We start from the raw sequence: 27910 nt of genomic DNA, 5'->3' as shown, positions 1-27910 counted from the left end.
GCGGCCCTCCCCTTCACCTGCTTGACACAGAGAGCTTTATACATATAGCCCCCTTTCAGCCGCCGATTGTGTTTCCCCGAGGCTGCTGGATTTTTAGAAACCTGCAGGCAACTGGCTACAAAAGGCGCCTTTCCCGACCAGCCTTCGATCCGGTTCCGCTCCCTGCCGGACCTGCATTGTTTGCACAGACATTTCGGGGTCGAGCGATCCCAGTGTGATGAAAACTGGCGAGGGCCTTTGAACCGCTTCTGTCGAAACAGCCAGCTGGAGAAACAACAGTCCCGGGTTCTGCAGCCGTGTTTTAAATGGGAAGCCCTAGCAGGGGAGAAGGTAAGCTTTTAACAAAAATGCAATGCACCAATGGCAGACGGAAGCAGCGCGGAAGGCCATCGAAGTTTCCTCTCGATGCTTTCAAGCAATGCGAGGGCTTCCTCTCCCTCTGAAGTGTGCGCCCCCCCCCCAAGTCAGCAAACAAGTGCCATTCCTGGAGGGTTTGTAAAATACTTTTTTTGACAGGCATCGGTTCACAATTTGGAACGCTTGCCCTTGAGGCTTGAACATTTGCAAACAAAGGCAGCCCCCGTGTCTTTTCCGCCACGGTTTCCTTGTCGCGGGATGCCTTAAAAGTGTTTCGCCGGGGATATAATTACATGTTTGCACCAAAGTCAGTTTATACAGAGCTCACGGGTAACTGGACTGCACGAGTGAGCGCCGTTCCGCGTTCGGCCCGCGGGCAAGCAGAGGCCGGAGATCTCTGGAGAGCGCAAACAGATAGACATGCTTAGGAGGGTGTTTTCTTAGCAAAGTGTGAGAGAGTTATTGGCAGCTGAGTGGGAGCGTGTTCTGGCATCCAGTCTGCCAGCCCCGTCACTGCCCTTATCTGATAGGCGAACCTTCAGTAGCTTTCGTAAATAAGGCCTGGTTTTCAAACCAGCTGATGATGGGGAAGCATGGGAGAAAGAGACAGAGACAGAGAGAGAGAAAGAGAGAGACAGAGACAGAGACAGAGACAGAGACAGAGAGAAAGAGAGACAGAGACAGAGACAGAGACAGAGACAGAGAGACAGAGAGACAGAGACAGAGAGACAGAGAGACAGAGACAGAGAGACAGAGACAGAGAGACAGAGAGACAGAGACAGAGACAGAGAGACAGAGAGACAGAGGCCTCATGACTCAGTGAAAGTCTGGTTTGGGGTAATAGCTTCAGGGATCATTTTTTGATGGTTGTGAGATCTCCATGTCCAGTAGGATTATGGTTATGGCTTAACCTTTTTCTCCTCGGGCAAAATAAAAGCCCAAGCATCAAGGTAAGCTTGGTTTTTTAAAAATCCTGCCTGTTCTCCAAGGAGTTCAGGTGTATGTTTCTGCCTTCCAGATTAATTCTCACAACATCTTTGTGAGGCAGGCTGACAGGGCTCCCGAAGACAGGACGGACGATAAATCCTTGAATGAATGAATGAATGAATGAATGAATGAATGAATGAATGAATGAATGAATGAATGCATGGTGAGAATAGATCGCACAAGATGATCCTTTCCATGAGGGATTTTTGTATGTGGACTTTTGATGGCTTCTAGTAGATTTATATTGTCATCTTACCCTTTCTCCAAGGAACATGGGTCTGAGACGAGAGCCAGCATAGCAGGCAGAACCAAAATGGCAGCTGTTAGAACTGAAGAGGAAGCTGTTGGAACAGAAAGCCTCAGAACTGACCAATACTTATCACAGGGCTTCATCTTTACTTTCATCTTTTCCGGGAGCCGTTCTGATGAGCATCATGGCAGACAACAGGTTGGAAATCGCGATCGGTGCCAAGTCAGATCTGGAACGAACACAATTGGCTGCAGGCTCCATAGTAGTTAAGTCCTAGCAAGCAACAACTTCTGAGAGCCAGCTTGGTGTAGTGGTTAGGGGTGTGGACTTCTAATCTGGCGAGCCGGGTTTGATTCCTCGTGCCTCCCCCACATGCAGCCAGCTGGGTGACCTTGGGCTAGTCACAGCACTGATAAAGCTGTTCTGACCGGGCAGTGATATCAGGGCTCTCTCAGCCTCACCCACCCCACAGGGTGTCTGTTGTAGGGAGAGGAAAGGGAAGGCGACTGAGCCTCCTTCGGGTAGAGAAAAGCGGCATATAAGAACCAACTCTTCTTCTTCTTCTCCTCTGACATGAACACATGGCCCAGCCATTCATGGTAATCCAAAGAGATAAACCCCACTGAGGGGTGTTGAAGAGGGCTTATTCTCAGGTGCACACAAGCGCCATCTAAACCCCGCTGAAACACGGGGAAGAATTTAGACACCATTCTAATTATTGTCACTTCCAACAAAAGGTTGGCTACAATCCCGCCAAAGAAGTCAATCGGAGAGGTCCAACAACAGCTGCGTAGGAACCTGTTTCAGGGCATAGCTGGGGCACAGAAGGAAGAATCTTTTCCCCGTCAAAACCAGCACAAATAGACCCTTCCCTGCATTGATATTAGCCCTGGAAAGGAACAAAACAGGCTAAGAGACAGTAAGTGTCCGTTCCCGTCCAGGACTTACAGCAGACGGGGTGTGTGTGTGCTGGTTTCGACTGGTGAAACCGCACAGGGGTGGAAGGATTAAATTCCTGGAAGGTTGCCGTTTCCCTTTTAAAAACAGAGATGATCCCATCAGGGACCTCCTGGCATCCCTTGTAGCTGAAGAACTTCCTCCGACTGTTCCAAGTGCTTAACGTGCATTATTTCGGTAATCCTTACAAATCACCCTGTAAATGAGGTCAGCCTTATTTCCCCCATATTGTAGCTGGGAACCAGGAGTGTCGGGGGGGGGGGGGGCAGGGGAGGCAGGGAAGGGCAGAAAGGCTGAGAACGATTTCTTTGCCAAGGGCCACTTAGTGATTTGAAGACTGAAGCGAACCAGGCTCCTCGTCCGCCACGGTGCGATGCTAGTTGTCGAAAAGGCGAAAGGAATTGCCCCAAGTGCTCACGGAACATTGCAAAACACGGTTTGCTTCCATGACCATTTTTGGTTTGCTGCCAGCATTTGGGCCATCACCATTTCAGTGCTGGCAAATTCTTCCTTGGTTGCTTTATGTCATTCGGATATAGGAAAAGGATCAAAGCGGGGGGTGTTTGGGGGTGGTGGTGGTGGGGGGGTTGAGTACGTTTGTCTGGAAAAAAAAATTGGCGCGAGCAAATAGAAATCCATGTGAACATGAAGAATTGCCAGGGTTCTTGGCGTACAGAGGTGAAACAAAATCGAAAGGAGGAAATTCAGGTGTCAAGCCAGCAAGCTTGGAAAATTCGGTCAGATTCCGAATTCTGAATCTTGCTTAAATGGCCTGCAATCAAATGTATCCCCCACAGGCTGCAGGATCGACTAGCTAAAGAGCCAGTTTGGTGTAGTGGTTAGGAGTGCAGACTTCTAATCTGGCATGCCGGGTTCGATTCTGCACTCCCCCACATGCAACCAGCTGGGTGACCTTGGGCTAGTCACAGCACTGATAAAACTGTTCTGACCGAGCAGGAATATCAGGGCTCTCTCAGCCTCACCCACCCCACAGGGTGTCTTTCAAGTCACCTTTCAAGGTGACTGTAAGCTGCTTTGAGCCTCCTTCTGGTAGGGAAAAGCGGCATATAAGAACCAACTCTTCTTCTTCTTCTTCTTCTTCTTCTTCTTCTTCTTCCTCTTCTTCTTCTTCTTCTTCTTCTTCTTCTTCTTCTTCTTCTTCTTCTTCTTTCCCCCCCCCCTCTCTCTCTCTGTGGGTCCGTCTTCTCAAAATTAGTATTGTCAAGAGCAGGGAAATGAACGCACAGCTTATGATGTAGTCAAACAGTTATGCTTCATGTTATGTGTGGTTTGGGAGATATTTTTAGTGTACTTCAGCCTATAATTATGTATGTTTTATGGCCTTTCAGAAGCCGATTTCTTCAAGGAAGAGGTTATGATTATATAATACCAGTTATTTTTGATTGGGCGAAATGCATTTTTACAACTTGGCCGACGTCTCGCTGCTCTGCCGCGGAGAGACATGCTCACTTGAGTTTCATTGAAGATAATGTGCTGTGAAATTATTTGATAAGCATTAATTTGGGGGGGGGGAGCCTTTATCTCTTACGCCGATGGACAGAGAGGTACAAAGTCCTGGCCGTTCCAAATCACTACGCAGGGAGACATAATAATTGGTTTTGGAGAAATTCTCACTGGCTTAAAGCAAACGGAGCTCGGTATTTTAGTGCCCTGAAATGTCGCTTAGGCTATAAATACTAGTAATGACAGATCCACACTCTGTGACCGGCCACTGGAGCAGCTGCTAGCATGATCAATTGCACAGGCAGATCGCCTCTAGACTGTGTTGGGTTGGGAAATACCTGGATTTCTGAGTTGGAATCATAGAATCATGGAGTTGGAAGGGGCCACACAGGCCATCTAGTCCAACCCCCTGCTCAACGCAGGATCATAGAATCATAGAGTTGGAAGGGGCCATACAGGCCATCTAGTCCTGTTTCAGATTCTGAATCTGAAACTCCCTGTTCAACGCAGGATCAGCCCAAAGCATCCTAAAGCATCCAAGAAAAGTGTGTATCCAACCATTGCTGTCTCATGACACCTACTGAGGTCTTCTCCTCCTCAAAATCCTGTCCCCTCCAAGCTCCAAAGTCAGCAGCCCTAATTTCTAGACTTGGGGGTTGGACTAGATGACCCAGAAGTTCCCTTCCAACTCTATGATTCTATGACTCTCTGTAAAATGCTCTCCAACATGTTTTTGTTGGGACTTTGCATTGTCTAAGTCTGCCAATTGTCTGGAAGAAGAAACTGAGTGGATCCCAATGGCCTGGCTGTGTTGCATTCCCTGGTTTTTGTCAGGCAACGCTAGCTAGCCCCACCCTACAGAGAGAGCCTCAAGATCACCCCCTCCCCCAGAATCCCTAGAAATCTACAGGGATTCTATGCCCAGTGCTCCCCTTGAGTTGTGAATGCTGAGTTTTGGAATACCTGGGGACCCAAAGTCTGGGAAAGCACAGGTTAGGGGGAGGAGGGTGCTTGGTACGGTCTAATGCCATGCAGTCCACCATCCAGAGCACCCATCTTCTTGTTTAAAACGAATAAATAAACAGTTTTGGTCCCCTGGAGATCAGTCATAACTCCAGGAGATCTCCAGTCCCCACCTGGAGATTGGCAAGCCTGTACTCACCAGACAGCTTCATGTTCCCAGAAGATCCTGAACCTGAAACTCACTGAAGTGGAGCATTCAATCAAACTACAGGTTGTGGTGTAAGGGATAGTTCAAAAGTCCCGAGAGGTGGCAATCCCTTTCCGTGAAATATAATTCTCCTAGAGTCAAGAACTGTTCCTCCAGAACAAGGTTGGCACACCCAAGAAGGAAGTGGGAATGTTTTGTTCAAAGCATGGCTGTTCGGTATCCAAGGGTATTGCTGGATCTGACCAGCCGAATCACGTTGTTGTTTTTTTTTCCCCATGATGTGACAATATTGACAGAAGAAAAACAGCAAAGAGCTCGGCTGGAAATCAATGAGTGCCTCCAAAGCTCTCAGAAAATAAAATACCCGCCAGCTGCTAGATCTAGAAATAAAAACAATCTATTCCGTTAAACTGAAAGTGTGTGAGGCAGAAGAAATTTGGCTGAAGGGGGGGGGACAGACACTGTACGGGCACTGCTCTTCTGCAAGTCCTGCGGAGTTCATGCCAGGATTCAATTACTGGGTTGGCTCTGATGTGCAGAAGCTTTGGCCTCAGGCTAGCCTAATTTCTTCATATCTCAGAAGCTAAGCAGGGTCAACCCCGGACGATACATGGATGGGAGGCTTCCAAGGAATAGCAAGGGCAGTATGCAGAAGAAGGCCACAGCCAACCGCCTCTGAACATCCCTTTACTTGAAACTCCATGGCAAGGGTGGGCAAATTGTGGCTCTCCAGAGGTCCATGGACTACAGATCCCATAAGCCCCTGGTGGCATGCGTTGGCAGAGGCTCATGGGAATCGTAGTCCGTGGACATCTGGAGAGCCACAATTTGCCCACCCCTGCCTAAGGGAGCATCATAAATCAGCTGTGATGATGGCAAAATGACAATAATGAGAACCCTTAGGGAACTGGTACTCCCCTGCGATGTGGTCCAGGTAGGGGGTAGTGTGTGGAAGAAAAGTTGTGAGTGGAGTTCCTTCACCCTTCCTGACCACTGATCTTTTCTCACCTGGGAGATCTAAACTGACATTTTTATTGCACTGCAGGGGAGGGGAATGAGAAGAAGGCACAGGAGTTTGGAAAAGAGGGTCTAGAATACCACTCTGGACGAAAAGGGGGAATTGACCATTGTTCCTGCACAAAATTAGGCCCCTCTCCTGTCAGCTGGATTTATAATATGCAAAGAGGCCAAAGATTTCAGTTCTTTTTGTCTCACCCTTCCACAAGGAGCTTAGCTTAGATTCTCCGTTTGGTCATCGCAATGACCCTGTGAGCTAGATTAGTGCAATTGCCCTAAGGCCATCCAGCTTGGTGTAGTGGTTAGGAGTGCAGACTTCTAATCTGGCAAGCCGGGTTTGATTCCCCGCTCCTCCTCCACATGCAGCCAGCTGGGTGACTTTGGGCTTGCCATGGCACTGAGAAAGCTGTTCTGGCTGAGCAGGGAAGGTGATTGTAAGCCACTTTGAGACTCCTGGTAGGGAAAAGCAACATATAAGAACCAACCCTTCTTCAGTAACTTTTATCCCTGAAGAAAGATCTGAGTCCAATCTTACTCACTTTTATTCCACAGTACCAGCAAAACTGCCCGCCCATCACAAGCCTTTTCGTTTTACAATAACTGAAATGCCATCAAGTTGACTTAATCCGCCCAAATATGGAAACCGAGTATGCCTCCCGTCACCCAGCCCTAATTGTATCTCGCTGGTCCAATGGTTACCTTAAAAGTTATTGATGTTTTTTTATACAGCACCAAACTTGCGCATGTACATTGGATTTGCGTCTCAGCACATTAGGCAGAGGGCAGCTTGAAAAAAGGATTCAGTCTTTATGGTGTTTCTTTTTTAAAAAATTAGAAGGAATATTAAGGTAGCAAGCGAAATGCATTACGGTTCCTTTATTCACACAGGGCTATCCTTAATGCCTCTGAGCAGGGTTTTTAATGGGTCAGTCCTACTCATGGCTGGCAGAAGGACTGACTGGATGGCAACATTACCTGCCATTGTTAAAGAATTGTTACCTGCCTTGTTAAAGAAATCAAAGGCAACAGACATTACATGCTTTTAAAAAGTGAAAACAAAACGGCATATTTGCGGTCCCACCAAAAAAAAAAAATGCGAAAAGGATTATTGATTGTGGCTTTTCTAGTGACTTGGATTTTAAAAGGCATTCAAAGCAATGCACATTGCTAAGGATCAATAATAGATTTTATGCTCCCATCCTTGAAAGAGAGAGAGAGAAAACCTGCCATATAATTTAAAACCAAATGGGTCTTTGTAAGTCTAATCTCTTTGAGGTTTTCCTTGCGTACTCTTAAAACCTCGCCGACTGACTTCCTACCTGCCAGAAGAGGACAGTCGTCGAAACTGGAAACATTCATTCCAGCATAACTTTGAAATGTACACCATTTCATTTCTGCAATCGTAACCCAGCCTAACTGGTTCCACCTATCTGTAATCAACTGCAATTCAGGAATAAGTAGATCCTGGCAGCTTGTCTTGTGCGCAGACTGGAGGGCCTTGATGTGCAATTTATAGGGTTGGTCATTGATTCATGCAAGGAAGGGGATATCCACCTCTGGTTTATCGACGTAGGAAGGGTATTGAAAAATGGGTACAATTTGGTGCGAAGAAACAGCAAAGGATGCAAATGAAAGAATCGCTGGTCTGAGGTGCACCTGAGACTGGAGAAATTTTTAATGTTTACAGGGGGGGAGTCCACCGCAGAAGTGACCAATTCGAAATCTTCCCTACTTCCCCCCCCCCCCCTTATGTGCCCCTATTGAGTTGAGTTCTAAAATAATTGAGAACAGGAGAGATGCACTTTCCTCTTCCTTCCTTCCTTCCTTCCTTCCTTCCTTCCTTCCTTCCTTCCTTCCTTCCTTCCTTCCTTCCTTCCTTCCTTCCTTCCTTTCCCTTCCTTCCTTCCCTTTCTTTCTTTCTTTCTTTCTTTCTTTCTTTCTTTCTTTCTTTCTTTCTTTCTTTCTTTCTTTCTTTCTTTCTTTCTTTCTTTCTTTCTTTCTTTCTTTTCCTTCCTTCTTTCTTTCTTTCTTTCTTTCTTTCTTTCTTTCTTTCCTTCCTTCCTTCCTTCCTTCCTTCCTTCCTTCCTTCCTTTTCTTTGGCCCTCAACAAATCAAGAGACTGGGAGAGAGAAAAGGAGGGAGACGGCGAGAGACATATGCTGACAAAGTTGCCGTTCAGTCCAACCGGTTGACTCTTGCATGCTAACGCCGGTTAGGCCCAGGCTGATGGGATCTCTGCCCCTTTCACTCTCTTTCTTTCTCTTTACTGTGAAAAAAAAGAAACTGCATTTGCCGGGTGTTGGACACCACCGCAGCAGAGCCCCTACACTTTTATGGCCGCTTTGTTTACAAGTGTATGCCTCACAAAGCCCCAGCTTTTAATTTTATGGCCGAGCAAAACAGCTAATCTGTTTTGACATGCTATCTACAAAGGCACTTCAACGAGTATACGGACCAACTCATCCATAAGTCATTTCTTTTATACCCACGTACTGGTGTGTCCAAGAAAAAGGGAGCGCGAGGGAGAGTTATATCGTCTGTGGGAGTCTGAATAATAATAGTCATTAATATGGCGAATTGAGGGTCAAGATATGCATCCCACATATCAAATCCCCCCTTCAATGGGAACGGTCCCATCAGCTGTCAGATTCCATTAAATATATCCCCCAGACCTACTGACCAGCTGACAGTAGAGAATCTCAAAACCATACACCCACTATTTGCATTATAAAATGTGAAATCAGCTGGAAGCAATGATAGCAAAACTGAAAACAGAGGGGAGAAGGGGGGAAAATCTGCCATGCCCCTTGTGCCTTTTGAAACAGAAACTCAAAGTGTTAAAATACACCCCCATAAAATCCCAGAAAAGAAAAAAGAAAAACACCTCAAAACAAAGGTTACCACAGTTGTCTTCATAACCTCTCCTGATTCTTTCTTTCTTTCTCTCTCTCTCTCTTTTAAAACCTTCTGTTAATGTGAGATCTGCATAAATGTTTCATGACGGTTAATGCAATGCATAAACCAAACAGTTTATTAAGGAACATCTGTGCTGTTTGGGATCCGATAATGCAGCGTTTCTTTTCGAGTCCTTGAAATATAACCCTATCATAAGGTTTGGGGTTGTTAAAAGACTTGTTTTGTGAAGACTTGTGATCACGTCTGACATTTTCAGCAGATGCCACGGCAAGAGGGAAGAATGCCACTTGTCCACGTGAGCACCGAAAGGAAGGAACAGGAAAGGCAACGGTAGGGCTTTGGCGTGATTCCTACCCCCACCCCATCCCAACCCCCTTGGATCAACACTTCACTTACTGAGAAGCGTACAAAATCATTCGGCATCTGGGAACATTGAGGTGATACCTTGCCATTTGTTTCTCCCATCTCTATAATAAAGTGTTCTCTGGCTGCGGGGCAGGGACTCCTACTTTTCTTGGGTTTTGATATTAAAGAGAGGCCAAAAAAATCCCAGATTACATAGAGTAGCATACAGTAGAGTAACACAGAGTAGAGTAGCATAGAGTAGGGTAATGTAGAGTAGAGTAGAGTAGCGTGAGTAGAGTAGAGTAGCATACCATAGAGTAGCGTAGAGTAGAGTAGCATACCATATTGTAGCATACTGTAGAGTAGCATAGAGTAGAGTAGAGTATCATACCGTAGAGTAGCATACCGTAGAGTAGCATAGAGTAGAGTAGCATACCGTAGAGTAGCGTAGAGAGTAGAGTAACATACCATAGAGTTGCATACTGTAGAGTAGCATAGAGTAGAGTAGCATACCGTAGAGTAGCATATAGTAGAGTAGAGTAGCATACCGTAGAGTAGCATAGAGTAGAGTAGCATATCGTAGAGTAGAGTAGAAATTTGGTGGAAGGGGGAAGGAATCCCCAGACTGGTACAATTTCATCATCATGCTGTTGCCTCCATATGGGACTATTTTAAGACACACAAAAAAGCCCCCCAAAAGTTATGAGACCAATAATTTTTAATGAAACTTGGCTTAGCTTTTTAAGTAGGTCAAGCAGATAAAAAGTAGGCCCGTGGTTGCAGCAGCCATAGCCTCCCTTTCATGGAGCGTGCTTTTTTTTTTCCCTGGCAGGGATTAAAGAAAATGTAGCTCCAATTAAACTGGGGCTTAATGGAGATATGTTTTATATTATTGATTCTGCAAAGCAGGGATGGGAAGCATTTTCCTTTTCCACATGTGTTTGTCAGGCTGAAGTCTTAAAAGATGCTGACTTGCAAACAGGTTCTGGGCAGATCAGAAAACCTTATTTCTAAGAAAACAGGCAAAGGCTGAGAGTTATCCCAACATTCTGAGGGTGTTCACATTCCTAAACCTAATATTTTCAAAGCTAAGAAACTGAGCTTGTAGAGGGGCCAGGCAGTTTTATCATAGAATTTCAAGCAAATCCTAGAGTTACCTATGTCATTTCCTGCTTTTTTTTACAGAAGGGATCTGATGCTGCAGGCAGCGCTACAGAAGGGTTTTTAGGTGGGGAAATAGGGGAGCCATCGTGCCCGCTGAAGCATGAGGTCACTTCTATAAGAAATGGGAAATGACAGAGATAGCTCTAGGAATTGCCAGAAACTCTATGGTAAAATTATAATGTTTTCAGCAATTCCTAGAGCTACCTCATGCCACTTCCCTTTTTTTAAACCAAAGGACATGTAACATCACAGCCTGTGTTGCAGGCTTTAAAAAAAATGCCTCCCACTGGGCTGAACAGATTAAATCAGAAACACTTATCTGGATAATTGTGAGGTTTCTGTCACACATTCAGCTGTCCATATGTTGAATGCCACTGGAGAATAACTCAAAATATCAAGCATAATAGGGCTATTCACTCTCATCTTTGGCCTGCCATCCATAGCTTGAGAACCAGCATGGTATAGTGGTTAAGAGCAGTAGCCCACCTATCTCACAGGGTGTCTCTTGTGAGGAGAGGTAGACAATTGTAATCCCCTTTGAGACCCATAAGGCATACTCCTGGAGATTTGGGGGTGTAGACAATGACCTCACTAGGAGTTCCATGCCACAGACTCCACCCTCCAAAGCTTCCCAGAGATATCCAGTTTAGTGTAGTGGTTAAGAGGCTTCTAATCTGAAGAGCCAGGTGTGATTCCCCGCTCCTCCACCTGCAGCCAGCTGTGTAAATAAACACTGATTCTGGGGAAGAGAGCCTGCAATCCTATGCAGACTTACTCCAGTCTAAACCCTCTGAGCTCTGCGTGGGATTGCGAGATGAATTTCCAGGAGGCCCCTTGCAAGACTGGAGGCCAGAACGCCACCTGACTGCTAATACTTTTTGATCCGCTTGACGTCGCGCACCCCCCCCCCCCCTTCCTGCATTTTAAAAGTTAAGCTCGGCAACGTAATAATTATATCTATTCAGACTATTTTGTGATATGCAAGTGGTAAATCATCGTTTGTAAGACATGTGCTCAATCAAAGAAGAAAAAGACGTATAATTATGTTGTTTATCTTGAATCCCGCAAGAAACAAAGACTCTTCAAGATGGAAAACTTTGGGTGGGGTGAGAGAGGGAGGGGACCCACAGCCTGTGAGGTTGCCCCTATGAAGACACAGCGTCAACCACATGTTTACATGCACAATAGGAAATTCAACTTAGCGTCTATTAATTCAGCTCTTAAAGGGGCATAACCCACGCATTTCCGCACAGACGGAGTCAGACTTTATTCGGTAACAATCCTCACCCTTCTGTACTTCTAGCGCTGTCAATAAAATCAACATTTTTGGACAAATTCTAATCCCTCGGGCATTCCAGCTCAGCAGGGGTCTCCCTTTGCAGTGACTGAAGGATTACAGCAACGTGTCGATAACCGTAACCTCTGACCTTAGTGCGAAACTCGTCTCTGCCTATTTTTTTTTAATACCCAAGTGTGTGGTTGGAAAACATACCCAAATGCTGAAAGATGTTAGGCGGCTCTCTAATTGCATTTTCATTTCCATAAGTAATGCATCTGCACACAGAAAGTCCCAAGTTCAATCCCCGGAGTTTCCAGTTAAGCATCAAGGAACAAGAGATGTGAAAGATCTTTCCCTGAGATCCTGGAGAGAAGCTGCCAGTCTGCGTAGACAATACTGACCTTGATGGGCCCAGGGTCTGATTCAGTAGAAGGCAGCTTCATGTGTCTAAAGACTTGAGACCAACACGTTGATGGATATTCTCAGATCCAGGAAGGGAACTACTGCCAGAAATCATGTGGATCCAGCCTCACGGTCTATATAAATTGCAAAGCAGAATATTCATATATTTAAGGAGGGAAAGATGGAATGAAATGCATTGGTTCACTACTGGAATTTCCATCCACCTTATCTGAGAACAGAATACCTGGTATATAGAATAATGCATTTTCTTTCTCTATGTATGATGATATAAACAGTCAGTTGAATCTAATATAGAGATGACAGTGGATGCCAAGTATTAAAGTGAACAATGAAGCTACCATATCCTGAGTTATTCGTCTATTAAAGCTAGTACTGCCTGTGCCTATTGGTAGCAGCTCTCCAAGATCTCAAACAGAGGTCCTTCAGAGAAAGTACAGACTACTCAACAATGGTTTCATGAACCCCTGGAATTTCTTAATGACCCTGGAAGGGTTTCCCAAATGGGTGGGAGTCAATTATTTTGTTCTATATATATTTAAAAATGTGTTAAACATTTATCGGGTGATATGACCATGTATAGTCATGTTGACTGCCCCCCATCCCAAAATGGCCAATGATGGGCCTGGAGGGGGTGGGAAGGGGAGGGGCCCCATGTCCACAGCTATGTGTCTCTATATTCTGCACGATCGCACCACGATCATTGTTTTATGTGACCCGCCACGAGTCCATGGAGAGTGGCAGGATATAGACCAAAATAAAAAATAAATAGTATGAAGAAACAGACTTACCATTGACTGGGTTGCTTGCAGGCATTATTGATTACTTACATGTATAACCTACTTTCCTCTGAGGAACTCAGAGACATGTGCACCTTTCCCGGGGCGTGTCCAGTGCATTTTGAAAGTGGGCGGGGCCAGGTGGGGCTTTGGTCCAGCAAAGGCTTCTGATTGGCCATTCAAGGTTGATTGGCTGGGCAGATTTCTTTTCTTAATGTTGCTTTGGCAGCAGCCACCACAACCCAAGGACCTTCACTGAAATCAAGCCGCAGTGCTCATTTTGTGTCCGGCTCCACCTCCTGGGGCCACCATTTTAGTGACCGCCATGATGGCTATGTCCACCGTGTAGTGTCAGCATTCCAAAGACTGCCCGTACGCTCAAAAAGGTAGGGGATCTCTGCCCTAAACAACCACAAACAGGAGCAGCTGAAAACCCTCGTCTGAAAGCTTGACTCAGCCGTCCCGCTGACCAAACTCTTACCAATGTTCTGGGATTAAACTCTTCCCGATGGGAGCAACCAGCACAAGAACATCTCTTCTTTTACCGAGAGGTGCATTGTGAAGCTGAGCAACGGCCAGAGGAGTTTTGGCAGGGGGACAAGCCGACAAGTCGCAGAGCCCAAACCCGGCTTCCAACCACTTGCTAAAAACAACAAGAGAACTCCCTCAGAGCACCAGAAATTCGATAATGAGAGGCGGGGGGAGTAAGACAGTGAGCAGCGGTTTGCAAATGGACCAAGGCCCAGATGACAACTCTTTCGACGAGAAGAACATCTGGGTGGAGAAGGGAAGCCTTTGCTAGACATCTGGCGGTGGGCTGGCTCACTGGGAAAGTGCCGCTTTCAGAAAACTGATGCAGCCACGTACAGCACGCGGGTCAGAGGTGAAGTGCTGCCAGATTTGCAGTGCCCTTCTGCGAAGAGATGTATTCTTCTAACTGCGATGTCAACCTCCAGACGGGACCTGGGCACGCCCCAGAATTACAGCTCATTTCCAGACTATAGAGATCCCTGGAGAAAAGAAGAAGAGTTGCTTTTTTATCCCCTGGTTTTCAATACCCAAAGGAGTTTCGAAACAGCTTCCAATCACCTTCTCTTCCTCTCCTCGCAACAGATACCCTGTGAAGTAGGTGAGGCTGAGAGAGCTCTGAGAGAACTGGGACTGGCCTGCTGGCTGCATGTGTCCCTAAGGGGCTTATAATTGCCTCTCCTTCCTCTCCCCACAACAGACACCTTGTGAAGTAGGTGAGGCTGAGAGAGCTCTGAGAGAACTGAGACTGGCCCAAGGTCACACAGGTGGCTGCATGTAGAAGCAAAGTGGGGAATCTAACCCAGTTCTCCAGATTAGAGGTTGCCGCTCTTAACCATTACGCCACACTGCCTTCTTGGGGATGCTTTGGAGGGTGCACCCTGTGGCCTTGAAGCCCTACTGAGGTCATTGTCCCCCCCCACCCCCCCCAAAAAAAAATATCTCCCAGAGTTTCTCAACCTGGATCTGAGAACCTCATGCCCCTATTGCACACTGTTGGCTGGGGGTACCTGACAACTGTATATTTTAAGTGCATCAACTTTAATGTACACAGAGCCCAATGAGGTGCTATGATGTTCCCAGGTTCGCTGCAGGGACCCCTCTGCCATGTTAGGAATGAAATTCCTGCTGTTCACACCAGGGATTTGACCTCTTGAAAACATTTCTGTTTCTAGTTGCCACCCATCCCAGCAGGCAGGGGAAATAGCAGGATCTATCTATCTATCTATCTATCTATCTATCTATCTATCTATCTATCTATCTATCTATCTATCTATCTATCTATCTATCTATCTATCTATCTATCATCAATTTCTCGCCTCTCCCTGGAGGCTCAAGGCGAGTTACAGACATATAAAACCCCCATAAAAACATGCAATAAAACATGTAAATATTGCCAGATATGGGCTGGGAAATTCCTGGTGGAGCCAGGAGTAAGCAGGATTTGGGGCGGGGAGGGACTTCAGTGTTGTGTAATAGTATGTGGTGAGCCCTCCAAAGCAGCCCTTTTCTCCAGGGGACCTGATCTCTTCCGTCTGGAGGTGACCTGTAATTCCAGGGGATCTCCAGGTCCCCCCTGGAGACTGGCATCCCTGGGTAAGAGAGAGCACAACTTGTTTAGCAAGCAAGGTTTACTTATGGCACCATTTGCATTTGCCAAGAGTAGAGAAACAACGAACCGTTTCCTGACAAACGATTTCGGGGGAATCTATCAAGAATGCCAAAGGGTGGAGCGGGGAGAAAGTTATGTGGGTCAACTAAGATTTCAGGTTGCTGCAGAGCGAGACCTCGGGAATCAAATCCATTCAGGTTTTCTCTCTCTTTTCCCATTCATAATCTCCTCTCCTCCGGCCTCCCCTGAGCCAAAGAGGTATATCTTTGTCATGTGAGGTTTGTCCGTGGCAGGATGATGTTACCTTTTCCTCACAAAAGCCAATTGTGTTGTAATTAATTCATGCAAAACCCCACTCGGAGGTTTGGGGGTGGGGGGCCGGGGAGGGCCGCAGCCTCTTTGGAAAGAACGGGCAGGAATTCAGCGGCTAATTGTGCTGTCCTGTCCCCTTTTCAGGCCAATGCAAAAATTCTCCATCTTGGACAAAGCAGGGGGGGGGGAGAAAAACAAAACCTGAGAGATATTGTTTGTGTACGGGGGCCTGGTTTCCACATCTTATCGCAAGCAAACTAATGTGCTACCCAAAACATGATATATTTCACTTTTGTACTGCTGACTTCAGCTTTCTAATTGCCTGACAGCATTTTCTTTGTTAAGGTTTAACTGTGATCATCACACTTTTTGTTGAACTGACAGTGGAAATATTCAGCAGCAGACGACCTAAATACATCATAAGCACCACAGTTCTGATCTTTCATAATGGAAAGGGGAGAGGCGGGCGTTTCAGGGAACATGCACATGGAACCATTGTGGGGGACGGGAGGCAGCGGCGTTCGGGGCCCCCGCCCCACCCGAGCCATGGACTGAAAGCATTTCCCCGACAAAGCAGTCCACCTCTTCTGGATACGCATGACTGACACGCCATGGAACGTAGCAGGTCCGATTTGATTAATTTTGGGCCGATCGGCAGTCAGCAGGCGAGGCAAAAGGCTTGTGTGGCTCAGAGAATCCTAGTGTGGGAAGGGTCCCCCGAAGGCCATCTAGTCCAACCCCGCTCAATGCAGGATCAGCCTAAAGCTAGTCAGTTTCAAGCTAGTCGATTTTTCTCTGCACTGAAATCCTTACTCTACCTGGAGTCCTCTAAGGTGACTTTGGGCCGGTTGCTCTATCTTAGCCTTACTTACCTTGCAAGGTTGTTGTTGGGAGAATGAAACAGAGGAGAGGGGTGCTGTAAGCCGCTTTGTCTTCCCATCGGGGAGAAAAGGAGAGGGGGTATAAATATCGGAGTAAATTAATCCATCAAGTGACCTGCACGACAAACCAAACACTTTTTTGCAATCTAAATACATGCTAGCAGACTTCAAGTAGCGCTCCAACAGGGGTTCAGGAAGGAGTACACTTTCAATGCCGATGCCAGTGGAGGCTCACAGCTGTAAGGGAGATCAGTGCAAAAACATCTGGAGGCAGGGAGCCAAGGATTTTACTGTGTTTAAAATGCAAGTAGTTTCAGGCTACTAGACTACAGCTATTTTATTTTTTTTTACATCTGCCGAAACAAGGAACAAGAGAGAAGAGAGAGAAAGAGAGAGACCCCAGCTGCTATAATGGGTTGATAGCAACTAACTACATTTTAAGCACTACAATTTAGTGCCATTATTTGAGAATAAACAATCTGTTCTGTCAATTAAACATTATTTAGGTTAGATTTCCTGGATATATCAAGACCCCATTGAGAAAAAACTGCCATGCCTTTCGGAGGGTGCGTTGCTGCCTCAGACGATGGTTCCCATGGACATTTGCCATTGAGAAACCAGTTTCAAAGGATGCTGAAGAAAAAAAAATCAAGCTCCTAATTGCCCGCATGCCAACCAGAGCAAGATAAAGTTAGACCTAAATATTTGGAGATTGCTGCCCCCCCCCCTTTTTTTTTAAAGTTAGGTAGCAGAAGATCGGTCTACAAATGAGCCAATCAGGGCATAAGAGAGATCAATTGAAAAATACCAGGATGTTCATAGTTTAAATAGGCAAGCTACACATCTCCTCTGATGCCCCCTGTAGGATATGCTCCATACCAGGAAGTTCCTGATCTAAATATGCAAACTACACATCTCTTCCGATGCCCCCTGGAGGATATTCTTCATCCCAGGAAGTTCCTGATCTAAATATGCAAACGACACATCTCCTCCGATGCCCCCTGGAGGATATTCTTCATCCCAGGAAGTTCCTGATCTAAATATGCAAACTACACATCTCCTCCGATGCCCCCTGGAGGATATTCTTCATCCCAGGAAGTTCCTGATCTAAATATGCAAACGACACATCTCCTCCGATGCCCCCTGGAGGATATTCCTCATATATGCTGTTGAGTCCTGCACACTTGATGAATGTGAAAACGATCCACCATGCCACAAGCCATTGTTTTAACCACTGTGCTCCACAGAGCGCCCCTTCAGTGTCTTTCTAAACATGAGATGTTCTTACATGCATGGTTTAAATATGCAAAGGGGCGGAGCACTGGTTGCTTAAAGAATAGTTTTATTCAGAAAAGAAACAACTGGGTAAAGAGACAGGAGAGAGATAGTCCTAAGAGTCTAACTGTATGATATTGTCCCCCACTTTAGTCCCTTTCCCAGAACCCCTCCCCAAAAAACTCCAGGAATTTCAAAACCTAGCGGTGACAACCGTATGTGCAACCTGCTTTTTGACAAAGTTCTTCCGGACAGAAGCAAAGAGAACCGTTCTCCTGTATTCCTATCTCCTTGGGAGCTTCCTGTTTCACATTGGCGCTCAGCTCTAGACAAAAATATAAGAGAATCCAGCCATTCCACAATGAGGTAATGATGTAGGAAAAGACAAGGTTTTCTGCTGAAGGGCGAAATGGCAAAGGTTACGTTTCCTCATGTATATCAATCTATGAGTTAATCCTCCCACCCCACTTGGCCATTATCAGGCCTTGATAAGCGACTGAGCCAGATCTAGGCATTTCACACAAGGGAAAAGCAGTGTGGTGGGGAAGTCCCCCATCTGAAAGTGTGCATTCCCGCCAGATGGAGTTTTCTACAAACCAGTTCTACGGAACTAATGTTTATTGGCAAGTTCAGAAACAATAGTTTTCGGAAGACAATTGAAGTCCGGTTGATGACTGGCAATCACTGGCGGAAGGCCCAGGAACGGCCTGTGGGACTATCTCGGCCAAAAAGACAGGAAATGCCTTTTCGGTAGCTTCCTGTTCAGGGCCTGCTGTTGGCCATGGGGCCGTTTAAGCCCGATGGATTCTGCCTTCCAGGGATAGATCAGGCTTTATGCGGTGTAGTATTTCCTTGTTTGTGATTTTGGCTGTCCACGGAATCGGCAGAAGCCTTCTCCAGCACCAGAGTTCAAACAAATAGATTTTCCTCCTGTCCGTTTTCCTCTTGGTCCAACTTTCAAAGCCATAAGCGGCTATTAGAAATATGTAGGAAGTAAGAAAAGTCATGACTATTTAGACACACATAATTTACAAGATGAAAATAAAGGTTTTCATGCCTAACTTACATGTGGTCTAATTTGTCCCAAACTTGTCCTGATAAGAAAATAGTATTCTTTTTTTCGTTCTATAAAACATCATAAAATTATTTATAGTAATGGATTCATAAATCATCATAGCAAGTACATAGGGCTGTAAGTAATCAATCCTCATACATGACTATGGTGAGCCAGCTTGGTGTAGTGGTTAGGAGGGCAGACTTCTAATCCGGTGAGCTGGGTTTGATTTCCCACTCCTCCACATGTAACCAGCTGGGTGACCTTGGGCTTGTCACAGCACTGATAAAGCTGTTCTCACAGAGCAGTCATATCAGGGCTCTCTCAGCCTCCCCTCCCTCACAGGGTGTCTGTTGTGGGGAGAGGAAAGGGAAGGTGATTGTAAGCCGCTTTGAGACTCCTTTGGGTAGAGAAAAGCAGCATATAAGAACCAACTCTTCTTCTTCTTCTAGTTCAAAATAGTAGTATTATCAAATGTAATCCTTCCCTTTTGGGACCCACCCATAGCCTTTCTGACTGCTTCTCAGCCTTCAGCTGGAGCCCGGAGAATTACAACTGAGTTCCAGGCGGCAGCTCTCTTGGAGAAAACAGCTGCTTCATCCCACTGAGGTCCCTCCCCTCCCCAAATCCCACCTTCTCCAGGCTCCGCCACAGAAACTCCAGGCATTCCCCAATCCTGTGTCTTATTCGCCTTGCAGAGACAAATGCTACAGCCAAAAAGGCAGGGAAGCCCAAGGTCACCTTTCCCCTGAGTGAGTCTTCGAGGGAGGAGAAACAGGAGAAGGGCGCTGTGCTGGATGTCTGTTCTCTTTCTCAGGACTGAGGAAACGGCTGACATGAGAAAGACATGCAGAGATCGTGGGAAGTGGAAGAGCCAATCAATAAAGGGGTCTCGGGAGCACATCTCCAATTCACAATGAGTGATAAGGAGCAAACCGTGGAGATGGCTGCCAATCAGTGAAATCAGTGGCTGCTGGTTCGAGACTTCTGCTCGACAATGGCAGCTGGACCAGCCGCACAAATGGCCTCAAACTGTGGTTTGGGGCCTTGACTTTCTTAGGGATGCTGAACTGAGCTGTATCCTCCTCCTCTTCCTTCTCTTCCTCCTCCTCCTCTCCTCCTTCTCCTCCTCCTTCTCTTCCTCCTCCTCCTCTCCTCCTCCTCCTCCTTCTCCTTCTCTTCCTTTTCTTCCTCCTCCTCCTCCTCCTTCTCCTCCTTGTCTTCCTCCTCTTCCTCCTCCTTCTCCTCCTTCTCCTCCTCCTTCTCCTCCTTCTCCTCCTCTTCCTTCTCCTCCTCCTCCTTTTCCTCCTCCTCCTTCTCCTCTTCCTCCTTCTCCTCCTCCCGTTCTGGGGGGAGGGGGAAGGAGAAAAGATGCCTGTCGTAGCCAGGGAGGGTTTCTTTGAATACATAAGTGGGAAAGCGCCCAGCTGTTCCTTGCTGAGCATTTGTTTGAGATAATTGTCCTTTCTAGCCCGGTGTGTCAAAAGCTTCGCAGGCCGGGCAGCTTCCTTGGGACGGCTTTCATCCGATGACACTGAGTCCCTGGGTAGTTGTACAATCAGTAACACTTCACAGAGCCTTCAGTCCTAACAAATAATTAGCCAAAATTGAACCCGAGTTTTCTTACACGCATGTCATAGATTTGATACGAATAATGAGCCAAGGGGTGAAACGGGGGTCAGAGACGGCTCCCGATCTTCCAGCTTATTTATTCAGCGAAATGAGAAATTGATCACATTATTTCGTATAGAAGACCCTAATTTATTACCATCCGCTCGGAATTGGCAGGTTTTGGGCTCCGGGCAGATTCGGAACATCACTTACGCCTAAGCAGCCATCAGGAAAGCCGTTTGATCACTGCCGGTCACCTTTCTGACCCCTTCGTGACCAGTGCTTCCCCCTTTAAAAAGTTAAAAGTATATATCCAATAATCCAGTTGCATCTTATCATCCTTGGTTGTCATCAAACAACGAATTGGTCCATTGAAGTTGGAAAAGGCAGCAAGCCTTAGAAACTCATAAGATTCTTCCTCGAACAGATGATAAACTTTAAGAACATCGGAAGAGCCCTGCTGGACCAGACCAGGGGTCCATTGAGCTGGCGTGGACAAGAGCCACAGGAAATAAATTGAAATATAAACAAACAAACCAATAAATACAATTATGATGTCACTTTCCTTTCACCTGGAAGTGATGCTAGCGTATCACCAGACGCTCTAGCATTTTTCAAAGACTCTATGGTAAAGCAAAAAAAAAAAAGCATAATGCTAGAGTGTTCCCTGTCACTTCTGGTCTTTCTCCCAGCAATGACCCAGGAGGCATCAGAGGGAATTGCTCAGAGGCTGGGCATCCCTATCTCCAGTGCACTGGCCCTCTTTGCTGTCGCCACGCTCTTCTTGGCTCCTCATGATGGACATTTTGTTAGCCACGCCATAAAAAATGTGTAAACATTCCGCGTCTTGAATGATAGTTCCATTTTATCCTTCTTCCCCAAAGGTTCTCAAGCCCTCGCGAGTAAATTGAGATCTTTTGTTTTACAGGCTGAGAGATTCCATAATGAGTGAGGCCTCTTTACAGTCAATTTTGATAAAGCTCAGCTCTCCGACGCTGCAGAGGCCGTAAACCACGCAGGTTGTGGCAATAATGCGTTTAGGGGCCTCGCTCGAGAAAAGTGGAAATGTTTGCATGTTTCAAATTATGATCCATTTAGCCGAGGAAGTTAGCGAAGGCGCTCTTGGGTTATGGAGCCTGACATTGTTAAGCCTTCGGAAAAGACATGCTTCAAAGTCGCCGAGATTGAAACATGCCCCTGAGCCTGGCAGGCAAGAGCTGGGCTGCAGTGCGATGGCGCAGCGCAGAAATTGCCCAGAGTCCCGTGGGGAATGCAACTCCGTGGCACGGAGCTAAAGAGTTTCAGTTGCAACTTGCTGTGTAGCCTAATGTATGGGTACGTTTGCTGTTGCTGTTCTTGTTCACTGCAGAACTTTGAAATTTGGGGGCTGCCTGAGATGCTGTGCTGGAAGGGGGGGTGGTTGGGTACACAAGGTCGGTCACCCCAGAGATATATTCAAAGAGATCTGTGGAGGGTAGGCTTATCAGTGGCTGCTAGCCATGGTGGCTGAAGGGAACCTTTACATTCAGAGGCAACCAGGGCAAGGCCTTGGTTTCTATGCCCTGTGGCCATTGTGTGAGATGGACCCATGGTCTGATCCAGCAGGGCTCTTCTGATGTTCTTAAAGCCCATTAGCTTCTGTTGGAGGAAGAATCTTATGCAGGGCTCTTCTGGTGTTCTTATGAAGGCCTCAGCCTCTATGACCCGGATCTGGTTGGCTGTTGTGTGAAACAGGCTGCTGGATTAGGTGGACCCCTGGCCTGATCCAGCAGGACTCTTCTTGGGTTCTTATAAGCCACAGGCTCTATGCCCCATTATTGACCCTCCACAGGAACGGGTTGGCTGCTTTGCAAGGCAGGATGCTGAACTAGAAGGTGGATCACTGGTCAGATCCAGCAGGGCTCTTCTGATGCTTGTGTATGGTCTTTAGAGAAGCTCTGTATATCCTCCGTATAAGAGGATGCAGGATAAGAGGTCTAGAGGGATATAGGTCACCCAGCTGGCTGCATGTGGGGGATTACAGAATCGAACCCGGTGCACCAGATTAGAAGTCCGCACACCTAACAACTACACCAAGCTGGCTATCTGTCTGTCTGTCCGTCTATCCATCATCTACCCATCTGTCCATCCACCTACCTACCTCATTTGATGTGTTGTAGCCTGTTTGTCACCTTCTTGTTTCCTCATTCACATTCAACAGGTGTTTGGGCTTCTCTTTTTCCCCCACCTGGAGTTTGGCAACCGTGACAGTCTGGAAGGAAAGGGTTAAACAAACAGCTCCTCCCCAGGCCCTTTATTCCACTCAAGAATGCCTCTTCATACAGCTGCTTTTCATTTAATGGGGAGGGGGGAGGGGGGTTGAAGGAAAATTATATGCAATTGCTTGTGAGATTTTGTTGAGCCGCTCTGGTTCCGAAATCTGAGCGGGGAGCTTGGAATCCGTGGTACGGACATTGCCACAGAGCATGAAATGGAGGAACAAATTAAGGACGTCAAAGTGATCGCTGGCCCAGCAGCTGACGATTTCAGAAGAGGAATTTTAGCAGCATCTTTCACTTGAAGCTCTGTTCTCAAAGGGCTAATGCCAAAATTAAGGGGGAACCACCAGTTTCTCCTCCCCCCTCCCTCGCTGGAAACAATTCACAATAAATGGACATATTATGATAACCAAGACAGGTATTTTTCAGATAGCTTTTTCTTTAGACCTTACGTGGGATTTTTCTTTCAGCTTTGCAAATAAGGTCGCCAGCCTCCAGGTGGGAACTGGAGAGCGCCTGGAGTGGAAACTAATCGTCAGACTACACAGATCAACTCTTCTATGCTCCTCCAAGGCCCCGCCCCTCCCTGAGCCCTGACCTTCCTCGGCTCCAACCCTAAATCTCCAGGAATTTCCCAATAAACAGCTGGTAACTCTATTTGCAAAAGAGAGAACCAAAGTAAAAATGAAGCAGGTTTGCCAGATTCCTGAGCCAGTGGCAGGGAATTGAGGGGGGGAGGGTACATTAGCCAGATCCAGGTTGAGAATCTTCTGGAGATTTGGGAATGGAGCCAAGGACTCAGTGAGGTCCAATGCCAGAGAGTCTGCTCTCCAAAGCACCCATGTTCTCCAGAGGAACTGAACTCTGCACTGTGGAGATAAGCTGTAATGCCAATGGATCTCCAGGTCCCACCTGGAGGCTGGCATCCCTAAAATGAGGGCCTCAGGGACGGTGTCAAAAGCAGGAAGGAAAACATCCCTCCTTCATCTTTCCCCTCTAAGTGCTGCCCAATTTATTAGAAAGAGAATCTTTGTAAAAGACATTAAAAATTCTTAGGGTTGTGCGTGGCGACGTCCGAATTGGCCTGGAACGGCCGTCGCACACAACCCTAAATTGCCCAGTTGTGCGGAATGCTCCAGGGGAACAAAAAATTCTTTTAAAAAGAAAGGAAAACTGAAATGTGATGAAACAAATCTCCGGGACAATCGGATCGCGACTGACAGCGTGCGCTACCTGGGTTTCCGCTCCAAGACGAACTGAAAGGCCAGGGATGGAGGGCTAAATATAGCCGTCTGTGGGAAGGCTCTTGGCAAACAGCAGGAAACATTTGCTTTGCTGGTTTGGTTGAGCTTGAAAAACAGTCAGGGCCTGCAGTCCAAACAGCAGCTGCTTTCGTGGAACTTTACCGAGCTGTTCTTTGCGGTCGCTCTTCCCTCCCCTCCTTTTTGCTTTAGATGTGTAACTGGAATGACACACAGTTTACCCCAGTCTCAGAGTCCTCAATGTTCGTCAGGGGAGCTGATCTCTGCAGTCTGGAGCTGATCTGTAATTCTGGGGGATCCCCAGGTCCCACTTTGGAGCTGGCATCCCTAAACTGAGCCAGAATTGCACCTGTTACACCGCAGCAAGGTGGCTGTTTCTCCCAGAAAGCTCATGATATGAGTCCTGCTGGATGAGACCAAGGGTTCATCTAGTCCAGAGGTTTGTTTCACAAAGGAGACAACCGGTTGTTCTGGAGAGCCAAGAAACAAGTTATAAATTTTCCAATTTGTAGGGTTTTTCCCCCTCTCTCTTAGCCATCAGCCGTCTACTTTCTCTGCACCACATACGGGGAAGAAACTGCGGTGCCTTTCCCCCGAGGCGGGAAAAGATCCTAGAGATGTTACAGTCCTGAGGTTTGGTTTCATTCCGTGTGGGTGGCGAGTCGAAAGCAGAAGTGGCAGGATGGGCTTGAAATCTGAACACCGAGGCTGTGTCGTAAAAAGAAAAGAAAAGAAAAATGGGCGAGATCTGCAATTGGGTAACAGAGGCCTGGTCATGGAACGGGATTTCTTGGCACAACTCCTGGACAGTCCAGTCCACAAAGTGATTTCGGGACAGTGTGGCAAAGGGGGGAAACCACAGGTGTAATCCAATCTCCAAGGGAGGTTAGCGGCTTGGGGAAGGGTCCCCTCAATGAGAGGACAATCTTCCCCATGCTTGATGCTCAAGGCAGTATTGCAATAACATAACCCATGGGTTGACGCCATTGCTCTGCGTTCTCTTGCATGTCTGCCTCACAGCACGGGCTGCAACACCTAGTATAACTAGCAGGTGCTATGATGTCATCCCTGACCTGTTCCCCCGGCTGCCGGTCAACAAATGATGTGAGGGGTCAACGGGGTAACACAAGCAACATGGTGTTATTCCAGACATTGCCTGGAAGGCTGGACCCTGCTTTCGGGATGCAAATAGGGTTGAGATTCCAGTTTGGGAAATTCTGAACTTATCACCCAATATTTTTTATAAAATTTAAAATACAGATTAAAAATTAATTAACTCCTACCCAATCGACAAAGCCCTTTCAGAGCCGTCATGAAAAACCCAGGGTTTCATGAAACCCTGGTTGAGAAAGTCTGCTTTAGGAGAACCATCTTGAGCAGAACATAATTCTAGCTATGGATGGCCCAGGCTAGGGTTGACTCTTTTTCATTCGTTGGACTTTTACTAATAATACAGAGAGGACTATTACATTATCTTGCCTTGTGATTCCTTTTTTTTTCTTCTAGGGGGATCTCACCACATCTCGAAAGCTAAGCAGAATCAACCCTGGTTAGTACCTGGGTGGGAGACCTCACTTAGATGGAAGGCCTCCAAGGAAGACCAGGGTTTCTATGCAGAAGCAGGCAATGGTAAACCTCTAAGGGAGGAAACCACAGGTGTGATCCAATCTCCAAGGGAGGTTAGCGGCTTGGTGAAGGGTCCCCCCAATGAGAGGACAATCTTCTCCATGTTTGATTCTCCAGCCTGAGTGATTTTGGGCTCACCACAGACCTGATAGGGCTGTTCTCACAATGCGTTGTGTGTGTTTTGTCCATCTTGAAAACCTTTACATCTTAATTAATTTACATCTTGAAATCCCACCCTCCCCAAACACTACCTCCAAATCTCCAGGAATTTGGCAACTCTACACTTCAACACCGGTGTTTGATCCGGGAGGGGGGAGGGAGAAAAGGCAGCATATAGACCATGTTGCATGAATTCTTGGGTCTGAATTGCGCACAGGGATTTAAACACGCACACATCCCAGCCATTCGGGTTACAAATGACCCCTCACTTTTGAACCGTAAATTATCTTTATTATTAGCCGGGCCATGGCGTTGCAATTATTACTTGCCCTGTGTCGAAAGGTTCTTGCAATTAGAAGTCTGCGGTGGCAGAGCTATGATATAGAGTGATAATATATGTCCGGCCGAGACAAAAGGATGGTCTTGAGATGTGTTTTTAGTATGTATTCCAGGGAGTCAGAAAACCGGGCTGGGTTGCTCTTAAACATTTCAATTAGCCCTGACAGGGCCTTGGTGAGCCCACAGATGATTCCGGCTCTGCTGTTAAGTTTTTACGAGGCTTTTTGCGTAGATTACCCCTTTCTACGATGATCTATAAATCTCACGTAGCAGCCTATGATTAATTCGCGGGGTACGGAACGGTGTTAAATTAATAAAATCAAAAGGAAGTGAGGAGGCCTCAGCCTTTTATTAATGTGACTCTTCTGCTTTGGGGGGCTGGTCTTAGTTTCGAGGTGCGATCAGGCCTTCCTGTTCCCCACCCCCCAGAAGAGTACTAAAACTAAATCCTCTTCGAACTAAAATCCCTAAGAAAACAAAGCCCCTGGAGTCAGACACGGTCTGGAGAAGAGGAGAAGAGTCATTTTTTAAAAACTCGCTTTTCTAGGGAGTCTCCAAGGGGCGTAAAATTGCCTTTCCCTTCCTCTCTCCATCATGGGACTTTTCTGAGGTAGGTGGACTGAGCGAGTTCAGAGAGAACTGTGACTAGCTCAAGGTCACCCAGCAGGCTTCATGCGGTAGTCTTACAAATCAAAGGTAGTCTTACAAATCAAAGGTAGTCTTACAGTTGAGAGTCCACTACTACAGGGGTAGTCAACCTGTGGTCCTCCAGATGTTCATGGACTACAATTCCCATGAGCCCCTGCCAGTGCTGGCAGGGGCTCATGGGAATTGTAGTCCATGAACATCTGGAGGACCACAGGTTGACTACCTCTGCACTACTACAACTAATTATGCCAGCCTGTGTGTTCCGTCATGGCAGTTCTTTTTCAAACACCACAAAATTCGCCAAGTTCTCAGCAAAAGTAATTTCTCCCTTGGAGTATTGCTCCCTTGTGCTTCCTGGATCCTCTGCAGTCCCACCTTGGACCCCTCAAATTCTTCCTTATTTATTTGTTTTAACTTCCAAAGTCAGGTTAAAAAAAAAATTTCTGTTTTGGATTCAAACTGCAGATCAACACATCACCCCTCTGAAAGTTTCCTCTTTGGGTTTGTATGTGTTTTGTTTTGACTTCGGTCAGTCTTTGTTCTGGGCGAATGGGGATGAGATTGTGCTGAATTCCTCCATTCTTTTTTATATCCTGTTGATTCTGTAGTCTTGCTTCTTTTAGTTCTCTGGCCCGGATTCCACAGATCTGTTAAGCTAGCAGTGGATTCTCTTCTAAAAACTTTTTAAAAGAGTCACATCGACAATAGAAGAGGAGAAGATTTGGTTTTTATACCCTTCTTTTCTCTACCCGAAGGAGTCTGAAAGCGGCTTACATTCGCCTTCCCTTTCCTCACCCTGTGAGGGAGGGGAGGCTGAGAGAGCCCTAACATTACTGCTCTGTGAGAACAGCACTATCAGGTCTGTGACGAGGCCAAAATCACCCAGCTGGCTGCATGTGGAGGAGTGGGGAATCAAACCCAGCTTGCCAGATTAGAAGCCACTGCTCTTAACCACCACACCACATGGAGTGAGCAACTCAACTTGCCTGGACATTGGGAAACTACATCAGTCTAAGGATGTATGTGTGTTACCTTCTTGAATAAGCTGTCCTTTGACCCCCTTCTCTCTCCCTTTGTCTTCTCTCACCCTCTACATGGCCTTCCATGGAGGCACATGGCCCCTGTAGAGACAACTTGGCCATTTGTGACAAGAAAACATATTCTTCTCATTCGGCTTGTCTCTCTTTGTTTGACTGCAGCCTAAATGCGAACTGAATTGACTTGAATAAATATAATTTT

At 46.6% G+C, this 27910-nt stretch overlaps 1 long non-coding RNA gene across 4 annotated transcripts; it reads left to right on the top strand.

The window, feature by feature from the left end:
- The first annotated feature begins 59 nt into the window (after positions 1-59).
- Positions 60-27910, top strand: LOC143823826 (uncharacterized). 4 transcript variants are annotated; one of them, XR_013226591.1, is made up of 4 exons: positions 60-330; positions 1613-1792; positions 25406-26749; positions 26886-27910. It is a non-coding gene; the product is annotated as an uncharacterized LOC143823826 (long non-coding RNA). The 4 variants fall into 4 exon arrangements; XR_013226589.1 differs by lacking the exon at positions 26886-27910 and having other exon boundaries at positions 25406-26788; XR_013226592.1 differs by lacking the exons at positions 25406-26749; positions 26886-27910 and adding an exon at positions 9379-12937.

This window comes from Paroedura picta, chromosome 14 (assembly GCF_049243985.1).
Source record: "Paroedura picta isolate Pp20150507F chromosome 14, Ppicta_v3.0, whole genome shotgun sequence".
Lineage (NCBI taxonomy): Eukaryota > Metazoa > Chordata > Lepidosauria > Squamata > Gekkonidae > Paroedura > Paroedura picta.
Note: the sequence above shows the minus strand (reverse complement) of the source record. Positions and strands in the feature narration are given on the sequence as shown.